A 7392-nucleotide genomic window follows, 5' to 3' on the forward strand; every position below is an offset into this window, starting at 1 on the left:
TTCTCCCGTCTCCTGGGTTACCTTCCAAGGCGCCTATGACTTCGCATTCCTAGTGAAGATGCTGACATGCGACTGCGAATTACCAAAGACCGTTCGTGAGTTCTTGCACCTTGTTCACTTCTTTTTCGGCAAAAGGGTGTTCGATGTGAAGCACCTTAGCAAGCATTGTTCTGGGCTTTACGGAGGATTGGAGCGGGTGGCCTCTACAGTCCAAGTTGAGCGAGCAGTGGGATCTCGACATCAGTCCGGCTCCGATAGCTTATTAACATGGCAGGTGTTCTACCAAATCGCTTCTCGTGTGAATCCACAACTCATCGATCGTCCAGAACACATGGGAGCACTCTTTGACCTCGAACTCCGGCCAATAGCATAGTAATCGAGCGGTGTCTTTATTTATTTACTTTTTTTTGTTGCATCTCTTATTTGGACAAACATTTTAGGTTTTGCATGGATCTGTCTAGAGTTCATTGTTTATCACACTTGATAGTGGTTCAGCATCAGCTTAATTTGTCCACAAGATTAATTGTCCATTGCTTCATCGTATCTTTTTGTATTGTAGTACATATTACATGTTCTCGCATCATATTGAGCAAACAAATTGTCAATATTAATTCTTTGGATCATGATCTTGTTGTTTTGCTTTGCCTTAAATCATCCCCTAGTGTGTTCTGGATCGGATCACACTCTGTTCAAATTCTGAACGACACTCAAATTCATTCCACACTGCATGATTGATCTTTTAGTTAGGATCTTATTAATTTTTAAGAGGGTTTGAAAAATTGTAATCAAGACTTGGAATACAAAGACCTCAAAATATTTCGCTTTATTTGTGGAAGAATATAAATGCTAAAAATTTCTTTTCATCGATAATGATATATTTGAACCGCATTATATCTATTAAAACCTTACAAAACATGTAGAGGATCTAGTTATCATGATCGGCTATGATACTAAAATTGAGTGCAATGACAACCGAAGGGCTGATGTAAGTCAAAAGTCAATGCTATTGTCCCTTATTTGTCAGAGAAATACCTACAATCACAACAAAAAAATCTTCTATATATATGTTAGAACTGAATTCGAAATTGGATGATCATGTTTCTACACTCCTATGCACAACGGAAATTTAAAATTTTATTTGTGATTTAATAATTAAATCAAATGAGTGCTCATATAATTTAAAAAATAAACATAAGCATGATCTTTATGTAAGTATGCATTACAATCTAACCGTATAAGTAAGATCCTAAAAGCATAACAAAGATACACTGTCATGTGATGATTCATATAATGCTAATTTAATCATTTTATTTATACATACTAAACTATCTAAAATAAACATATTAGATCATTTAAGCATATCATAAATAAAACTATTAACATGCATTAACATAAATATGAATCATAGTACAAACATAAACATACCTTCCAAACAACTTGTATTTGGGATGACTCCAACTATTCTGGTTGTAGCAAAATAGTTCCTCGTTGTTGTCACGAGCTCGTACTGTCACGCCCCCAAAGGAGTCCCTGCCAGACAAAAATCCGACAGCATCTCCCCTGTACCGGTGACAATATGAAGCATCACTACAAACAAAATATACATCAGCCACATGCGGCTGGAATATTTATATACACAACCACGCAGTTATAATGACAGTCCACTCGGCTAGAATGAAACAATCACAACCACGCAGTTATATATAAAACAACCCACACGGCTGTACTAAAACACAGCGGAAAAACGATACGAAAGCCCACACAACACAAATAAATATAATGCATGCCGGCACGGCTTAAACACAAATACAACACCAAAACCATAGGATAGCCACATGGCTATACACAAATACAATGCCAAAAATAAGAAAAGAATATACAAAAGAAAACAATCCCGATCTTCGGATGTGACGTAGGACCCGGCAGACAGGATACTCCGAGCGGCACCAACCATCTACAGGCTACCTGAAAACATAAATATATACATGCGGTGGTGAGTATAGGTAACTCAGCGGGTAATAGAAAAGACAGTGCATGGTCTACAAATAAAACATGGAGATCAAAAGTATACAGTCTTAGTAGGGAATAAAGAACATGACCATACCATCATAATCAATGCACCTAAACATATCTGACATAATAACCTGACATATAAACTGTACAACTCACAACTAACATAATGACAGATACATACCCAATCTGGAATCGACACATGGTACAATGATCAGTAAACTCACCGGATCTGCAACAGATATACCCGTGACACCTGTGCAATATAAGTACGACTGCATATACATGTAAAATAAATGACATGTATGCAGTATGGCAACCATATGCAACAATCATATCTCAAACAAGTGCAACAACGACAATCACATGCAACTAGTATCTACTAGGCATGTATGCAAATGCAGATGCACCGCGCATCAAATGCAGGAATAATAACTGCGTATGCATGCTCCATGGTCACCCCGACACCTCTCCAGACACCACGACCCCAGTATGGCCGAGAGGCTTGGGTCCGTGACGATCGTACTACCTCCTCCATCTATATAGTGGTCGAGGCGGACAGTCCACTAGTAGCTATCTAGCTACATAGCATCAGGGTCCCTAACTGCTCACAACGCCGGATCTCACTAAACCTCGTGACCGGGTGGCACGACAGGACGAGCGGCAACTGCTCCAGCTACCACTACCCATGAGTGGCCGAGTGTGCGGCGCTAAACCAAACCAACTGATGACTCTCTCACCACAAGGGAGACAATGGTCATCAGATGCAATGAATGATGAACATGATATATATATATATATATATATATATATATATAATCATCATCCATGCAACAACCCCAAACCTCATAAATACCTCCAACATGAGTATAATCGTCATGATACCTCCATGTATCCCACCAAATATATGTACCCACTACACATGTATAATCAACCAAAACTCCAATAATTCCACTAGACACATGTACACAAAAATATAAGTACAATCAACATGTAATCTCCAATAAAAACACAACGGACATGTGTATATACTCCGAACAGACAATCAACACAACTCCTCCAAAAGTACATGACAAATACGTGTGTACATACCACATGCAAATGCACGGTCAACAAGATAACTCCTATAACACATACCCACCTATGTACAGTCCACATCATATACCCAATCAGCATGGTAATACCAACAACCCGACAATCCCTACAAGACATACTCTATACGTGTAATCACAATAGAGTAGATATCAAGAGTGAAGACTGTATATGAATTACATAGATCATCACAATGGTCAAGTATAAGTATCATGCAGGAAAAACAGCAACCGATCATGATATAAGATAAAGCAACTTAATTCATCCAATAATAACCATGCACTAAGTACAAGAAAATCTACATAGAGGCCAAGGAAGAAATACCCGCCTTTAATCTGTTGATCGTGATAAGATAAATCCCACGTCGAGACGCTCGCCTCGAAACCAAGTCCTGCGATCACATGATATATATTTAGCTAATTACATAGGTATCAAATAGCTAAATAAGCTCTTCAATCTAATTAGGGAAAACCCTAATCGAAATAGATTACTTAATTTCTTAATCCATAATCTATTAATTCATCCAAAACTCACTAATCCACACATCTTAAATCCAACTCACATAATTCATCATCAATCCAACACTAATCCAAACTCATCATAAATCCTTCCAAATCTACTAATCAGTCCAATACAGCTGCTTACTTTAAATTCCTACAATCCATCACATAAAGATATCAACCACAATAAACATCATGAATCCAACACGCATAATTCTTCCACACAATCAATCCCTAACCCCCACATCTGATAATCCAACCACAATCAATCCAATGATCCTAAGAATAATCACATAACCAACTATATCAACCAATCATCATCAACAACTAGAAGTAAACCTTAATCCTTCTTTCAACCTTCCATGATCACCCAAAACGAAGCAAACCTAAACATTTCGAATAAATTTCAAATTAGGTTTACACTCTTAAAACTTCCAAGTACCCAACATAATCATTCTTGCTATTCCTATTAACCATTCCCGATCAAACAATCCCATTATAAACTTAATTTAGTAACTTACTAATGGGAAAATCAGAAATGCATCACTGGAATACACTCACCTTGAGATAGAGCAGCAAATCTCGTAGCCAACAACTAGCCAGCCACTGTCCGGAATCTACAACAGAACACCACCACCAATTCTTCCAAGAATCAATCCAAAAACTCAATTGTATAGCAAAGAATTGCTGAAACCCTAATCCACAGTACAAGATTCACCTTAACAGAACCTTACCTCCTCATCCGACAGCTTCCACAGAACCTAGCCGCAAGAATTGGAGAAGATGAAGTCCTGCTCAAGGAAAATCCATCACTAGATTGATCCGAAGCATTCCTGCAATCCAGAACAGGAATAACATCACCAAGAAGATCAATCAAAGAAGCTTTTTGAATCCCTGAGGTTCTAAATGAAACCCACCTCGAATCAGTCACCTCCAAATGATGTCGCCTGTTCCATTTCGCCGATTGTGAAGCAATAGACCACCCTCCAGTTAACAAGTTGATGAGGAGGAACAGATTGATGAGCTGGGGTCGCGGATCAAGCTTCTCACCGTGCCCTAATTCGGATCCCTCCGATTGCTGTCGACCGCGCGCAAGGATCAGTAGAGGAGACAAGCGCTCCACCAATATGATCTGAACCACCTCATTATCTTCAAGATCCGGCGGCGTTCCTCTAGTGACGCAGCGAGGATGAGACCGTGGGGAAGCCGTCGGCGTCGGGTCGCCCGCGAGAGAGAGCAATCGGGAAAGAGGAAACTGAGAGGTAAGGAGGAAGAACCAGCCACTTGTTTTCCCTTCAAAGCTCCGGTGGTTGCTTGCGCCGGCGACACCGAGAGGCGGAGAGGAGAAATCGCCGGAGAGGGGAAAGTTCGGCCAAAGGAGTTATCGGGAGAGAAGAAATGAGAATCGGGAAGGAAATTAGGGGAAATCGGGTTTAAACCTAGGTTAGACTAATTAAAGTCTAAGTTTATTCCCAAATCAATTCCCACTTAAATGGGTATTCCAAACAGGTTTTATTTGAACCCATCAATTCGTCCCCTAAAAACTCGTCGTACGAGTTCAGAAAAATTCCCAGAAAATTTCTAAAAATTCCTGAAAAATCCAATAAGATTTTTTGTCCAATAATATTTATTATTTAATTTTGCAGTATCTTACACGTACTTCCTTCGTCTAATCCGGTCCACGATAAGTCCTCTTTCCAACATTTGATCGCATTAGAGATCAAGTGTCATTTTTCGTTGAGACGATCAAAACGACTTCCTTGAAGATGAGGAAGGGGCTGCCCAATTACACTTCTCAAGGGGATGTCTAATAGCCCTCAACAAGGAGCTACACCTTCCGAAATTATGCAAGAAGGTAGGCGCCAGTAATACTTCTCGAAAAGGAGAAGTAACAACAAAGGGATGAAACTTTTCGATGGAAGAGAGCGAAGAAAATCTTTATCTTCTTCTTTGGAAGTGGCTGCTGAAAACTCTCAAGAAGAAGAGAGATTCTGCTGTCCGAAGTCTCACTCACAGCACCTCACGGAAAAAGGGGGGAAAAAACAATTCGTATGTTTCTGCCATCCTGCAAGAAGAAAAAAAAAAAATCTCTTTTCCTTAATATCTTAAATAGCAAGCCAAACAAAAAAAATGCGGAGTGAGTGTATTAGTGGAGGTAATGGGTGAGTGGGAAAGTGGAGGAAAAGGAAAAACGTGGATGGGTGAAGGAAAAAGAAAAATCAAAATAAATTTCACCTTTTCTTTTTCATTACACGTAGAACAAACATCCTCTTTATATATATATAGATTTTTATTTTCATAATGTAATTTAATTATAATTGCATTTCTTTCTTGGGTTTAAACTTTTAAAGCCTAATATCTCTTCCATCTTGATTTATTGGATTTTTCTAGAACCTAATAATTTGAGTTCATTGTAATCATATCAGCGATCCAATATCGTTGATGCGACAAACATACTTGCTCGCTATTACAATGATATAAATTAAATTTATATACTTTGTGTGGAACTCTTCCACTCTCCTTGTTCCATTGATTTGAAATCACTCTAATATTTGATCATATCAAATTTTATTTGCCAACACACTGTTTGATAATATCAAACTTTATTTGCCAAATTCAACTATTTGAATTTGACTTTCTCAATGGGAAATAGGGAAACCAATACTTGTGTGACTCTCAATGGTTCAGGGATACAACTAGCCATGGATTCACAACTTTTTATGAATCAGGACTATACTTGTTCTTTATTCGGGCATACCCTTAATAGCCTCATCCTATAATTAACTCCTTAATTATAGGACGTCAGAACTAATTATGATTAACACCCAACAAATCATGATAAGAGCGTCTAGCAGCACCGCCCCATGATTCCCTAGGTATCACTGAATAGTGTCTGCAAGAACCAGTCGATTATGGTTAACGTACAGTCCGGTCCCTTTATCTCATATATCCCGGTCGAATCTACAACCATTGGTACATCAAGAATTGTATATTGATTCGACAACAATATGATATATCTTATAGTGATATCGCATGTGTAATTAGGAAACTTCTTTCCTAAAGTACATCTTACAGCTCTGATCAGAGACTTCATTCACTATAAAACAATATATTACATAGGATATCCACACCTGTAGGTGTGCGGTGAATCCCCGACTACAATACACTGACTCCTATATGTTTCGTTACTACACCCAATCTCACCACCTGATGGAGTCAGTAAATGAGTCAAAGTGCAGCCCCAGCATATAGAGTCTTAGTATTGTCCCGGGTCATACGGACTACTAGTGTACAACCACAACCAAAGACTTATCCACTCGATAAATGATAACCACTTGGAAAGTATATGTGAGGGATGTTCGATGAACTCATCATATGATGACCAATCTATATGTTTGAATATCTCTATGTCCTTACCAATGAAACATGGTACACTACATCACAGATGCTAGTCTCTAGCTCAAACAACCTTTTATCCTTGTTTATTAAGCGACCCAATTGACTAAGAACAAATTTAGAATATACAGTGAATATTGATGTATTCCATATTGACCATCTATGTACCACCACATCTCACTATAGTATATTCAAGGACTTTATTTATGCATATAGCATGGGTATAAAGATAAAGTAATGTCAAACTGAATTGAATTATATTAAAATAAAAGTTGTTTATTTACAATAGTCAATAAAACCCTAGCCAACAGTTGGCTTTGCAGGGCACCTACTCTAACAAACTCCCACTTGCCCTAATGCCAACTACTCACTAGTTTTAAACCAATTAGTTCAC

Source organism: Zingiber officinale, chromosome 11A, assembly GCF_018446385.1.
Source record: "Zingiber officinale cultivar Zhangliang chromosome 11A, Zo_v1.1, whole genome shotgun sequence".
NCBI lineage: Eukaryota > Viridiplantae > Streptophyta > Magnoliopsida > Zingiberales > Zingiberaceae > Zingiber > Zingiber officinale.